We start from the raw sequence: 15,015 nt of genomic DNA, 5'->3' as shown, positions 1-15,015 counted from the left end.
GCAAAAGTAAAGCCCTAGGAAGTAATTAACCGAATTACAGCAATTATTTGAATTTTAAAATTATCCGTTTGTCCGCTCTATTTTTTTAAAAAAAATCTTTTTAAAGAAAACGACTATCCACAAATTCCCGAGAAACTTTTTTTTTTTAAATGAACTTACTTTTGAGACAAAACTAATGAAAATATGCAACTTGCCATCCCTGGATCGCTCCCATATGGGCTGCATGCTATAAATCATTCAAGCCAGGTGGAAATATGGGGGCGGACACCTTAAAAAAATCAAAGGGTGCCCCAAAAATGCAGCAGCCTGAACAGTGAGGGCTTCTCGTGACAATGCTGAACCAGAGCAGAGAAGATCAGGAGGCAGGAAATGAGCCCCATTTTCGTTACCTTCGATCGCCTGCCCCCCGCGCTGCTTCTCGCGGCTGCATTGGGGGGCTGCGGCGGCCCTGGACTCGCGGGTGGCCCGCCGCGGGGTCGCGCCGTCTCCCGGCGGAGCTGCAGCCCGACGCGGCCGGAACCCCGGCTCCAGCCCCGGCGCCCGCCCGGGGTCGGCGGCGCGGCTCCTGCCCGGGCCCGGAGCCCTGCTGGGTCCTAGTGCGCGCCGCGCGCCCGCCGCCGGCCGGGTCTGCGCCCGCACGTACGGCCGGCGGCTCCGAGCGCCGCGGGTCCCCGCGGGAGCCCAGACCTACCCGTCGTCCCCTTTCAAAGCCGGCCGCCGGCCGCGCGGAGGCCCCGGCGCCTGCGGCCAGATCCAGCCGCGAGATGCGAAAGAAAACCACGGCTGCAGCGGGGCTCGCTGGCGGCGGCGGCCGATGCCCGCAGCCCGGCGCGCGGCCGGGGGCAGGAACTGGCTGCCGTAGGTCTGCCCGGGGCACGTGCGACCCGGAGCGTTGGCGGACGGTAAGGGACAGCGCGGAGCGGCGCCGAGAGCGTCCCAGAAGCGAGCGAGGGGAGCGAAAGGTTAACAATGTTTCATTACGACCGGCTTTCCAATTATGTATGTATTTTCTCCTAACAGGTCCTGTTGCATTTTGCTTCCTCTTATTTATCCTGCGCTGTTTTAAATAACAAAGCCCCATATGGCTCAACGCGTAGTCGTTTGATTTTTCAAAAAGACCTCGAAAATTGCATCAAAACGTGCACTCGTGTATCTCCTGAGACATCAACAAGAAAGAACTAATGGTGGCATATGGCGTGCCTCAGAGAGAAAACTTAATTACAAGTTAAAACAATTGCAAAAATTCACAAATTCGGGAAACTGAAAGTAAATTAGGATCCTAGATGGATACACAAACCGGTGTATTACAATTAGGAAAAACGTGCAAGTTCTGAGTTTCTTTTAACTGTGGGAAGGGTGTGACATGACCCCCCCCCCATAACAGACCAGGGTGTTACATGAACCCCCTATAACCCACATTGCCCCCCTAAAGGGCTTTCAGTGACCTCTCAGCTCATACATTCAATGCAGCCACCTGGAAGGCAACTTTTACACTTGCAAGTGCTCATTTAAGAGGACGATTCTATTAGCCCTTAATTCAAAATAGAAGCGCTTGGGTTTCACAAGCCTGTTTGAAAGGCTTTAGGACTGGGCAAGCTTTCTTTCAGCCTTTGAGATCACCAAGTTTGAAGGTTACAGTTCTGTAAAACTGCTAGTAACAATGGGACTGTGGTTTGGCACCAAAAGGAAAATCAAATATGTGTTTTCTGATTTCTATTTTTGGAGCAGGAAAAAAGTCCCTTTGAAAATTACTCTTGCCCTCTTCCTTCCCGATTACAGATAAATAAATGTAATGGAAGATTTTTAGTATTAATTAAACATCAAAAAGCACCTTTTCTGCTGCCTCATGTCCACACAAAGAACTAGTTGTAATATGTTACACTTGTCCATCTTCAGAGTATCACAGATACACCTCCTGTGATCTTTACCATGACTCTGTGATGAGACAGACCTATAATTGCCAGTTTTTAAGTGAGAAAGTGGAGGTATCGAAGGGTGAAGTCACTTGTCCAAAATCGCAACATTTCCAACAGACTCCTGCTTTTCCACGGGCACCACTGGCTTCCAAACTATTGCTTCTCTGTAACTACTGTGGGAAATGAAGTGTCTAAAACAAAAATGCAGGGAGGTGTCTGTAGTCATCACTTTTTATACCTATATTAGAGCAGCAGTTTACCAGAATGGAAAGAAGATGCTGGCTGAAAACATTTTAGTCTGCTAAACAAGATGGCAAGTGAAACCCAGGCTGGTCACACTGCTGTCCCGTGGCTGTACGCAGGGCACTCTGGCAGACAGAAAACTTAAAACTCTAGGGCTGAGCAGTGCTCCCGCCACCAATGCACCTTTCTGCTCTTCTTCAGAGACTAATAATCCACTCCCCTCTACACACCAGGAGTGAGGTTTTCTCAAGTGGAACTTAGTTTTCTATGTCCCATCCCAGCACTGAAAATCCTCGAAAACCCCAGAATCTCAGAACATTTCAGATACCTGGTGGCCTGTTGGTGAGATCCAGGATGTCCCTGCTCAGGTCTGGTGACGAGCGGCGTGTTGCTTCTCAGGTCTCCTGCACCCATGGGAAAGTCAGCCGCCGGCTCTGTTTGTGGCAGTGCACTTCCTCCTCCCCTCCGCTGAAAGGAAATGTAACTGCTCTGATGATGTGTCCCAACCCACCTAAATACCAGCCAGGTGAGGGCTGGGTGACATTTAGCTTAAAGACAGAAACATTTTATTCTCAAAAAGATTCATTCCTTTGGCTTGTGCTGCTCATAAGGAAGAAGCATCCCTGGAAGAGATGGACAACCTTCCTTAGGAACTCCTTGGAAGGACTGATGCGCGACTTAATTCCTTTGTTGAAAACGGGTCTAGCCCTGTCCGGCGTGGCTCAGTTGATTGGGCGTTGTCCGGTGCGCAGAAAGGTTGGCCGCTCGATTCCTGGTCCGGGCACATGCCCAGGTTGTGGGCTGGATCCCCGGTAGGGGTCGTGCAGGAGGCTGCCAACCAGTGTTCACTCTCACATCTGTTTTTGTCTCTCTCTCCCTCTTCTCTCTAAAATTCAGTTTAAAAAAATCTTAAAAAAAAAAAAAGAGAGAAGAGAAAAGGAAAGGAAACTGGTCTAATTCCTTTCTAGTCACGCCATCCATGTGGCCTTCAAATGTTAGGCTGAAAGTAATCGTAGCACCAGTAGGAGGCGATGAAGCTGAAAAGAAATGCTGGTGGTGAGCATTCCTCTTAGCTAGAGCACACACAAGAGGTACTAGTCAAGAGAAACCATTCATTCATTCATTCATTCATTCATTCATTCAATTGTGTATATTTCAAACGCTGAAAACCTACCATGAGCAAGGTACTGTTCTAGGCCTATGAGTATAAAAAACTAAATACTGCCCTCAGAGCACTGGTCATCATTCAGAGCCTGTGGGCAGGCAAACAATTGAATTGCAGAGCAGTGGGGTAAGTGCTACAATAAAACCATGTCACAGAATTTGTGTGTTCAAATGCCAGCTGTCCCATTCCTGGACCAGTTTATCTTTAGAGATCTTTAGAGCCATTCTCAGCCATGCCCCCTGCTCTGTATTGCTAGGAGCAGCCTCTTGCAGATTGACGAGGTGGGAGGAAAGGAAAAGCCAAAGAAATTCTCACCCTCTCTCTTACCACTGATGGCATCTCCAGCAGTGGCTGCATCTGACTAATGCTTCGGCCAAGTGACCTCAGCCCCTGGCTTAAGTAACGCTGCCACTTCCTGTTAACACTCCAGCTTAGGGACGGTAAAGACTTTCTGCTGAAATTAGTCTGGGTAACTTGACCTTCCCCTGTTTGCATCTCTGATCTTCCATAACCTACATGAGCAATCCCCTGTATTAAATTCCTTCTGTGCACATGAGTAAATTTCAGTGGAAGAGCATCTTACAAAATACCTGAGCAGTACTCAAAATTATCAATGTTATAAAAAAAAACACAAGGAAATGCTGAGAAACTGTTATAGCAAAGAGGAGCTTTAAGGAGATATGACAATTAAATGTATTGAGGTGTGCTGGGTGGGATCCTGGCACAGAAAAGGGATATCAAGTTAAAAATTAAGGAAATCTGAATAACTATGAGCTTATCTAGTAATAATGTATCAATATGGGTTTACTGACTGTAACAAATGTTTCACACGGTGATATGTAAGATGTTAATAATAAAGGAAATGATGTGAGGTATGTGGGAACTCTACTGTCTTCTCGATTTTTCTGTAAATATAAAACTGTTATAAAAAATAAAGTCTATTTTTAAAACGTCCTTCTATGGTAAACATTTGAAGTGGTTTTGTTTCCCTACTGCAGAAACCCTGTTGCCTCCCTTCCCAAGTAGGGGGTGGGCCTGATCCAGCAGGACCAGGGGTTTTTTACAGGGATCTACGCAGGGCGGTTAACAGTGAGGACATCAAGAAACATCCCAGTGAGGGATCAAGCTGCTCTGGGAAGCCAGGAGAAAGCCTGCATCTGAAGCCAGAATGTGGTCTGGGAAAAGGAAGATGGGAGAGGGGTGAGGGATGTGAGGAAACCAAGGCAGCCGGCCAGGGCCCATGCCCCAGAAGGGAGAGGGAGCCGGCTTTCAACAGCCAGTCAGAATGACTTGGGGTGTTGGAGGCGCTGGCCCTGGGCTCTCTGAGAGCACAGGCAGAGAGGAAGAGGGGAGGAAAGACATGGGGAGGGGGTGGAAGAAGGGAAGAGAAAGGACAGTAATGACAGCAGCTAAGAGTCCCCGAGTCATTTTACCCACATTTTCTCATGTCTAGCTCCTTATATGCAGGATACTATTTTTATTCCCATTTGACAGATGAGCCAACGTGCCCAAAGTTGCATAGATAGTTTGGGGCAGAATTACAGCTCAAATCCAAGTCTGTTGGACACCGAAGAGGCTCAAGAAGACACCATGCTAGGCAGCCTTGGGAGCAGCTGTGAAGCTGAATCTTCCAGGACAAGGAGGGGTCAGCTGTAAACAGGAGTGGGGAGAGGGTCCCCGTGGAGGGGATCTCGGCAGGGGGAGGGCACAAGGGCTCTGCAGGGGGAGCTTCGTGGCCATGGGGGGAGGGGAGGTTGGAATGAGGAAGTGCCTGTAGATGTCACGGGGATGGAGGCAGGGACAGGGCCACAGGTCTGAACTTTGTCTTGCTTTCCACAGGGCAAACCCCTCTATCCCCCTTGAGCCTTTGCTCAAATGTCCCTTCTCCATGTATGTTCACCCTCCCTCCCAATCCTCTACTTTTTCATTTTCCCCTGCACTCACCACCTTCTAACACGTTACAAAGTATTCATTGTCTCTCTCCCCCCAACCCCCACCCCCCACCACATGAATGAAACAGTTTCTCGCCCCCCTAGTAGGTGCTCACTAAACTTTTTTAAACAAATGAATGAATGAAGTTCGTAAATAAGAAGGTATTTGTATCAGTCAGGGTTCTCCAGAGAAATGGAACCAATAGGACCTAAATATACAGAGAAAGTTTTTGTGAGATGGGTCAGGTACAGAAACTAGGGTACAGAAACCCACCAGCGCAGGAAGTCCCGGATGCCTAGCAAGGGGAAAAACTGGGAAAACAAGAACCTTGTCCTCAGGGTAACCTATCCTTCCCCAGCATATTGCTGATCATGCAGTTTAGACCCTCTGAACATTTCCTCCCTAAAGATAACATCTAGGCCTCAGTTGTGTTTCAGCTCCAGGCCCAGAAAAGTGGCAAAACCAGACAAGTGGTGACGTGGCTGCCTCAGGACCAGCTACATGGGCTAATGCCCCCCTTCCCTGGTACCAACCAATCAGCGGACACCACGACCCTGACAAAGCACATCTAGAAAGCTGATGAATATTCTATTGAAACACTCCCAAGGCCTCCCCTGAGATTTCTGCCTGCAAGAAAGAGATAAATATGCTCAGGACAAAGGACCCAGCAGGTGCTTCCCAACGGGAGCACACCGGTGCCATCTTCATCCCCCTTCTTCCCTCCGAAGGGACCCCAGGAGACTTGTAACCAGGGGAGCGATGGGCAATGGCAGCTCATCTTGGGCTCACCCCCTGAACCTGCCTCCAGGGCCCCCTTCTCTCTCTGACTTCTCAGTGAGGCTCTCCTGTTGTTTCTTCCATACTTCTCTGTGTTTCACTGTCCCAGGTATATTTTTGCTGCCATCATGGACCTAGTACCCTTTCGCTCAGTGCTGTATAGCCCCTTCCCTTTGAATATCCCCATTTCCCATCCCCTTTTCCTTAAATAAATTCAATTTTTCTTTATTTGCCATTTGAGATGGCTATTTAGCCTGCCCACGCACCACCGACCTTAACCTTTCAGTTTTAATATGAGGAGTTGGCTCATGTGATTATGGAAGCTGCCAAGTTTGAAGACCAGCAGTCAGCAACATGAGGACCCAGAACTGATGCTGTGGTTCCAGGCCAAACGCCAGCAGGCTGAAGACCCAGGAAGCACAGAGGTGGCTGTTTAAGTCTGAAGGTAGGAAAGAACTGATGTCCCACCTCAAGGCAGTCAGGTAGAATAAGTTCTCTCTCACTCAGCCTTTTAGTCTTGTTCAGACCCTCAGCTGATTAGACAAGGCCCACCCTAGTGGGAGGGAAATCTGCTTTATTCAGTCTACAGATTCAACTGTCTGTCTCATCCAAAATACCATCACAGACATACCAGAATAATGTTTTACCAAATATCTGGGCACCCCATGGCCCAGTAATGTTGACACATAAAATTCACCATCACAGCATTGAAAGGGCTCTGTGTTTTACAAGGATCCTTCTAGGATCTGTATGGAGGATAATTCAGAAGGATGCAAGATAGGGGCAGGAGACTATATTAGGAGGTTATTATTGTATAGTTCTGGCAAGAATGGATGCAGCCTGAAGGAAGCCATCATTGGTGACTTCAGATAACCCCTCAGTGACCTATGGGTCACATGATGTTATGTATGCTGAAGGTATGCCACAGGCACAATTCCAAGAGGAATCAGAGTGTAATGTTCAATAAAGTACAAACTGGATGACTACAGAGGACCTAGCTGTCAAGAAGTCCCCCTGCTGCAGGCTGGGGACAAGAGCATCTTCTGGCCTCTAATTATTCAGCTGGAGTAGACACAAGTGGGGGTAGCTACCTGGCTCTCCTTTTGGGGATTTTCCATTTCACATCATGGTCCTGGTGTTGAATGGGAGCAGGCATCTCGTAGTGAGACCCTCCCTCGCTGACCATAGGATTGACCAAGCGGGCCCTTGGCCCCATGAGAGGCCTCTTCGAGCCCTGTGTAATTCTCTAACTGAAGCCAGGGGAAAGGGCCTCCTTCCCCCCTGGTTGCCAAGCTGCTGGGGGCTTTCAGCAGCCACATCCTCGGTTTGTGGGCTCAGGAGATGGATAGCAATCCAACTATTAGGCCAAGCAGGATATAAAAACACGATGAAAGCCTAGTATAAACTTTGGACTGCCCAAATAACCCTTTTTCCCTCCGTTGTCATAAACAGTTTAGATTAGGCTGTATACATAGCCACCGTTTATATACAGACACGCAGAAACCCTCGCTCTATTGGAGAGAACCCTGTAAGACTAATTTTCTAGATACAGGTGGTATCGGGTTATATTGAAAAAAGATTTTTCCACTTGCTTCTTTGTACGCTTTCAATTGCAATAAAATGCCACCTGCCTTCAACCTATGGAGTCACAAGCTTTAACATGCTCCATGAAACCAACAGCCAGCCCTGTCCTTTCAGGAATACACGCTCCAGAGATGGTGAAACAGCACGGGGCTCAGACTCCATCATTTTTACTCACCCCTTTGCCCTGGATTTATTGCCTCCCACAGGTGACAGCACTAAATCATGCTATGAATCCATGCTTGTCAAAAGGAATGAGCAAAGCTCGCTCTGCTTCATTTCTATCTTGGAAATTTATCACCTTTACCCCTTCACTGACCAGATCCAGTGATTTGGGGACAGTCCTGCGTTGGACGTACTGGAAGATGGGTGGCATCCCATCCCCTTCCCTACACAGCCAGTTACAGAGTTGGCTGCCATTTGTGTCCTCGGACCCATTTTCCTCTGCTCTGGCTCAGCCCGTTATGAATTTTGGGGTCTGACTCCTGTGCAGAGCTGCAATGTAGGCCTTGAGAAGGAAGCTTGGGGCAGAAGCTGCCAGAAACAGTTCATTCTGGCTCGGGGCCAACCAGCTGGCTGCTGAGCTGAAGGCCTCTGTGTCTCCCCAGACCCCCTTTGTCTCCCTGGGCCTCCCTTTTTCAGCTGTCTTGCCTCAGGTAGTCGTGGACACTGCAGTTCCCCAGCTCTTCTTATTTCTGCGTTTCAGATCACTTTGCACACGTTACTTCAGCCTCAAAACACTCAGGAAAGAAAAGCAAAGGCACGTGGGGGATGTTTGTGTCCTGCTCCTCTCAGCTGCTCTGGCAGGCAGCCCCACACTCACCCGTCGGAGGAAGGGGCCAGGGAGGACTTCCCGTTCCAGCGTGCAAGGGTTGAAACGATCCCACACATCACACATTTCACTTCGAGTCACATGTCATCAGTCCAGGACAACCTCCCACATCGGGGTCACCGGCCACAGTTGATCCGGGTGACCTTTGGAGGGCAAGTCCTGGGCAACACTGCTGACTGAGAGGCGGTGTCTGTACCACACCTATGATAAGGCCCTTCGGTCTGTACAGCAGTGCTGACGATCACAGTCACGGCTTTGGAATCAGAGAGGCCTTAGTCCACTGGCTCTGCCACTTCCCAGCTGAGCTGTCTTGCAAATACTGCTTGGAATCCTAAATCCTGCCGTCTTAGTGTAAAGTGGAAATCACAGTATCCGCCCTCGCCCTTTGGTTTCTGGAAAGGATGAACCAGATCATGCATGCAAAATATTTGGGGCCAAAATTTAAGACATAGTTATGTTTGACACATAAAATGGTAGATTTTATAGTCTTTCTGAGCCATTTCTATATCTGATCCCAGTCCTTCTGAATTAATATTGTTCTGCTATAACAAGCTGGACCCTCCAGCTCAGACTAGTACTGAAGAAATTGGGAAGAAATAGAGGGGGGAATCCAAATGAGGTCTGTGGTTTAGTTGACAGCTTGTATCAATGTCAACCTCTTGGTTTTGATAAATGTATCACAGTTATTTGCCGTATTAACATTACAGGAAGTTGGATGAGTGGTACGCAGGAAGTATTCTATTCTATCTTGGCAACAAATGCTCATCTAACGATAGCAATAATCTTATTAAAATGCATCAAAATCAGTAATGCCTGCACAGTAGGTCTAATACTTCAGCTATCCTTTTAAGTATATTATATTAAAATACCTCCTCAGGGTCCAAAATTGTAGCAAGTTTTTGTTACCAAAATAAGAGGCAATTTATGTTATCTCTAGCTGTTATCACCTCCAAGAAAAAAAGCCATTGAGTTTCCAGTGTCTGCAAGGCACCATATTCTATGAGAAAATAGCAAACATTACTGTCAGGAAAAAAAAACGGTGCCTGTGTGGAAGTCATTTTAAGGTAGCTGTTTGGATGTAGAGATTTGATAACCTTACCATTTAAGCCCCCAGTGCTTTCCTTATTTCACAGAAAACGGATGTCTTGCCCGTCAATCGGCTCCTCACTTTCCCTTTGGTGGGCAGTGACTAGCAAGAACAATCTTGTCAAATAACACCGTAGATTACACCGCTCGCCACCCTGACTACAGTTTTCAAGATGTTCATCTTAAAATGCCAAGGGTATCTTTTCTCTCTCCAACTTAATAGAGACCAGAGGATTTAAACACTTTTATTTCCTTGCTTCTTGTATCATGCAAACTGTGATGTGCTTGTGGGGGCCCGAAGGAGATTTTCACTGAGTGGATGGTGAGTTTTGTTAATGGCTCTGACATAGATCCCATCAAAGAATTTGAGTATAGTATGGCCACATTACAATAGGTTCAGCAAAACAGCCACAGCTTTAAAAAGCAAGACTATCAGTGTCGTCAAGCTGCTCAGCTCTCTAGGCTACTAGTAACCTGTGAGCTGTAACTCACTCCTGAGTGGATGTAGGCAGAGCATTCATAATAGAAAATTTGGCTGGCACCTACTCTGTGCAGGGCATTGTGCTGGGTCTGGGCCCATAAACAAGGTATATTTCTAGTTCTCAAGTGCAAGAACAACATTTGCCACTCTTTTTTGTTTGCCCAGGGTGTGACCTCCTTCCTGTGCCTGGGGAATCCCCAACCTTAGGAGGCAAAGCCACTTCCCCTTTGAAGACTGGAAGCGCCAGAGACCCATCTTCCCAGCCTTTCTTGCAGTTGTCGGGGAGGGGCATCACAGAGGCTCCCCTGGAGCTAGTGGCAGGAAGAATGATACTTATAATTCATCCATTGACTCTTCTTGATGACACTGAACTTGACAATAAGAAACTTTCAATGTGAGATGGATCATTTTGTCTCAGTGAGCCAAGAACTGATTCTTTAAGCGACTGAGAAGATAGGAACTTCCATTGATAAAAACCAGGAAGGCAAGTTTCTCACACTATTCCCCCAGCGTGTTAAAAGAGAAAGTGGAATAATTTCTTACAAAACAAGAAAGCAAAACTATCGTTAAGCCTTTCGCTTACACTACGGTTAGCATGCACGAATAAGCCCGGGAACCGGTGCTCAGGGTCTTAGATGAAAGCAGGGAGGGCTGAAGAGTCAGGGTGGAGGTCTCGTGGCCCCAGCCTTCATGTTGATTCCTTTCCCAGTCAGCTGTCCAGAGACCAAAGCTCAGTGAGGGAGGCGCGCATCCCTCCACACAGCTGCAGAGCGCGGGGGCCATGGTTTTCACCCCCTTTCTCCCATGCCTTCCTCAACCGGGCTCCCCCTGAAACCACTCTCACTAACACACTGACGCATCCCCTACGGCTTACTCTCCCCGTCTGCGCTGTGCAATGCCGCTACTTTCATTTTCGGAAAACTCTAGCCCTCGGTGAGCTCCGCTTTCTTCTACCTTTCCGGCCGGTCCCTCCCAGACAATGTCCCTGGCTCCTCCTTCCCCAGCCATCTCCTAAGGCTGGAGTCTATCACTGCCTCTCCCTCTGTCCACATGCTCTCTCTGGGTGGCCGCATCCATTCCCGTGGCTTTGAATGATCATCAGTAACCAATAACCCGCACCCACCTCCCTCCCCAATTTCAAATCTCTGTCTCCAATAAGCTTCTGGACCCCTCCACCTGCAAATTTTGCTGTTGCTTCCAATTTAATATGCCTGAACCTGAATTACTTATCCTCTGGCTGTACATCTCCTCTTTCTGTGCGCCCACATTCGGTGTCCAGAAACCTCAAAATTATCCTTAGCATGCCCTTCCCTCCGGCTCCACGCTCATTCACCAAATTCCATAAATCCTGCCTGGAAACTGTTCTTAAATCAGTTCCCTCCTCTCCATCTCCACAGCCTCTGCCTCGGTTCAGCCCCCTTCATCTCTTGACCTCTGCCACTGCCCCCCGACCCCTGACCCCCGACCCCCGCGAACCTCGCACTGCTTCCCAGTTATTCTCGCACCTGATGACGTGCTGCTTGGGTAGCCAAGGGAGAAGAGCCCATCAGACCCTGGAGTCCAAGCTGATGGGAGCCAGAAAAAGAACAGGCTCCTCGGGGAGTCAGCACCCTGGACAATTCTGATGCCTGATAGAGTTATGAGATCTCAGCAAGTAGGGCCTCTACCAGCACCTAGGCCGATCTCTGCCTCTCCCAGGGTTTGTACACGCCACCTGCCTCCACTCGCTTCCTCCTCGCAGGGAAGCTGCTCTGAACTTAGTGGTGGCCATACACTCAGTTGCCCTAAACACCGCTGGTTCCAGCACTTCCTGGCCCCCAATCTTTGGTGACTCCCCATCATCCGCAAAGTACACAGCATACAGGCTGCATCCCCCCCGCCCCCAGCACTGCAGGACCCCCACAGGCTCTCCCGGCGTTTCTCTCCAGCGTATCTCCATGTACTCACCTACATTAGTCTTTCTCCTGTGCCACACTGAACCACTGACCTTGGTCTTCCAGTTGCTGAAATTGTGCCTATGCCTCCTCTCCTCCTGAAACCCTGTCCTGTAATTCCTCAAACCTGTTTGTTTAGATCACACAGGATTATTCATTTGTTGAACCCAACACTGATTGAGAGCTGACCCTGGGCCGACTCGGCTCCAGCAAAGAAGACGAATCTGTCGCCTCCAGGAGTTCCCAATCCACTGGGCAAGACCGATAGGGAAGGAAAGGGAAGGTGCATTATAGTGCGATCGTTCTGCAAGGGGGCTACCAAGCGGTGTCCTGAGAGCGTCCTTCAGGGAATCGAAGGAAGGTCCTCAAACTCACCCCCGAGTCTGGGGAGCCTTCTATTGGCGAGTCCCTGTTGTTTGGGTGAGCCCCAGGAGAGACCTGAAAGGAAGCTGGGCCAGATGTTCTGAGTTTGAGGGAGGGGATGGAAGGAGGGTAGGAGGGGCTGTCTGGTTTCCTCTAAGGAGCGTTATTATGAGTGCTCTGCTGCCCTGCGCAATGCAATCAATCAACCAATCAATCAATCAATCAATCAGCCCTATTTATGATCCTCATTATAAGATTCAGAGAGGCGAACAGTGCCCATCGTAGGGATGAAGTGGAATGTAGGAACGGCACACCATGCAGGCCTGGATACTCTCCTGGGTCCAAAGGCCAAGCACTGCCTTTAACATATAACATCGCATTACTATGAAAACGGCGCCCTGTCTTACGTCGCACGCCCTGGTTCATGCTCTCTGAATACTGGAATTGATCACCGGAGTACCTCTTCAGAATATCTGCCAAGCAAAACAGGGAAATGAGATTAGAAACACAGTTAGTGATACAAAAAGAGCCCCTGGTTCACTCTCTCAGTTAATGTTTCCTTTCCACGGGAATTTGGTGGAGACGAGAACCTTGAGAAGCACCGATTAAAGCACTGATATCAGCTAGGCCTCTATAGAGACTATTATTTTAATTTCTAGGACACAATTCCAAGGGCAGGTCTACAGGTGTTGCTAAGAAAAACTAAAAAATGAAAAGCTCATCAATTCTGGTAGTTTTGAGTGTGAAACCTCAGGATGTGTTTCTATTTCTCATTGACAGAACACCATCTTGGCTAGATCATGTGGTAGGATTTGCTCTTGTTAATGTCAAAAAAGGGACATTAGCTTCCTTGGGTGGATATGCTCAAACATTGCTCTAGAAGTTATTGCTGGGCCCTCACACTGGGATATATGTCACTAGAAAATTCCCAGTCTCAACTCCTGTTGGTGGCTTACAGCTCATGGATTTAGGAACATGGCCTCCCCACCTTCCCACTTTCCAGTTTAGCTCACCCTACTTTATATAAGCTACTTACCCCCCCCCCGGGGGGCAATGGAGGGTTTCTGGTCATTCCTCTCCTACTGTAGCTTTGAAATTATGTCAATGTGGTTTTTCATTCACATCTCCTTAAGATGTTTGTTTGTGCTAAAGAACTCATACAGAGATATTTTTGCCTCCCAGGAGATTAGCATTTTAGTAAGAGCTGAATAATAAAACTGGATTGTAAAAGCCTGTCAGAAATGTAGTGGTGCGTGTCTTCTCATAATTGCCATGGAATGATGAGGATTGAACTTTGTTGTTGTTGTCGAAAGTGGAAACAGTCCTTTGTCAGCCTCGACGCAAGAATGGGTGTCAAGGGGGAAATGACCTGGGATGCCTTATAAAATGTAAAGGGTATTTCTAGATAAAAAGAAGATGTGGAGCAAAGTGAGACAGGGCATTAGTGTGCCATCGGGTTTGTTTCGAATGTCTCTTAGAGGTTTGTGGGTCTCACACTTATTTGAGAATTTGGGGCATCCGTATACATACATGAAGACATATAAAATAGGGCAACTATTTCAGGGGAATTATGGAGTTCATAGCCCTCCGGTTAAAAAGATCCTGCGAGCCTGGCCGGGTGTGGCTCAGTGGTTGAGCACCGACCTAGGATCCAGGAGATCGTGGTTCAATTCCCGGTCAGGACACTTGCGCACATGCCTGGGTTGCGGGCTCGATCCCCAGTCAGGGGCGTGCAGGAGGCAGCGGATCAATGACTCTCTCATCATTGATGTTTCCATCTCTCTCTCTCCCTCTCTCTGAAATCAATAAAGATATATATATATTTTTAAAAAGATCCTGTCAAATCATCAAAATGTTCTCCCCCTCCTCCTGTTTCAACCTTAATCTAGAAGTTAGAATATGTGGATGAAACTCAGGTGGCTACTCTACATTGGATGGCTAGGGAAGGACTCTTCAGGGGAAGGTGACCTTCAGGGTGACCAATGACTGATAAGACGGACCAGCCACTCTATGATGGGAACAGCATTTGAGGAAGAAAAGACAGGACTAACACAAGGGCCCTCAGTAAGGAACTGGGATGGCACGTGGGAGGGTTAAATTTCTTCATCAAGCTGACTGGGTCACCGTTTGTTGGTTGACTGTATACTTGGTTAAAACATTATTTCTGGGTGTGTCCGTGAGGGTGTTAGCATTTGAATCAGTAGATTGAATAACTCCCATTGCCCCTCCCAGTGCTGGTGGGCATCACCCAATCCATTGAGGGCTTGAATAGATAGAAAAGGTGGAGGAAGGGGAGGATTCTCTCTGTGTGACTACTTGAGCTGGGCCATGGTCTTCTCTTGACCTCCGACTGGGATTTACACCATCGGCTCTCCTGGTTCTCAGGCTTTCAGATTCAGATAGCAACCCACTCCAGCTTACAGATGGCAGATTGTGGGGCTTCTCACCCTCCATAAGCATGTGAGCCAATTCCTTATAATAAACCTCTTTATGGATATAAATATAAATATACCATTGGTCCCCTCTGGGGAACCCTGATTGATAGAGGCCTGTTACAGGAAAGGAAAGAAGAATCAGAGTTACTGGAGTGAAATGGGGGAAGTTGAAAGTGAAAGAAATGAGGCAACAAATGAGTCAGGAACCAGGCCACTTAGAGCTTTATAAGTCAGAGTGAGGAGCTCAGATTTATCCCTAGTGTGATAAGA

The 15,015-nt window shown here is 48.0% G+C and overlaps 1 protein-coding gene across 4 annotated transcripts in view; it reads right to left on the bottom strand.

The window, feature by feature from the left end:
* FOXN3 (forkhead box N3) overlaps positions 1 to 2,508 on the bottom strand; it is a 322,978-nt gene extending 320,470 nt beyond the window's left edge. For 3 of the 4 annotated variants that reach the window (XM_016210095.2, XM_016210100.2, XM_016210101.2), the window contains exon 1: positions 390 to 476. The gene's annotated coding sequence lies outside the window, so the exon portion shown is untranslated. Of the gene's footprint in view, positions 1 to 389; positions 477 to 2,487 lie in introns of those variants that run through there. The other variant, XM_016210097.2, reaches the window with a different exon arrangement.
* Positions 2,509 to 15,015: the final 12,507 nt, after the last annotated feature.

This window comes from Miniopterus natalensis, chromosome 1, assembly GCF_054644295.1.
Source record: "Miniopterus natalensis isolate mMinNat1 chromosome 1, mMinNat1.hap1, whole genome shotgun sequence".
Lineage (NCBI taxonomy): Eukaryota > Metazoa > Chordata > Mammalia > Chiroptera > Miniopteridae > Miniopterus > Miniopterus natalensis.
Note: the sequence above shows the minus strand (reverse complement) of the source record. Positions and strands in the feature narration are given on the sequence as shown.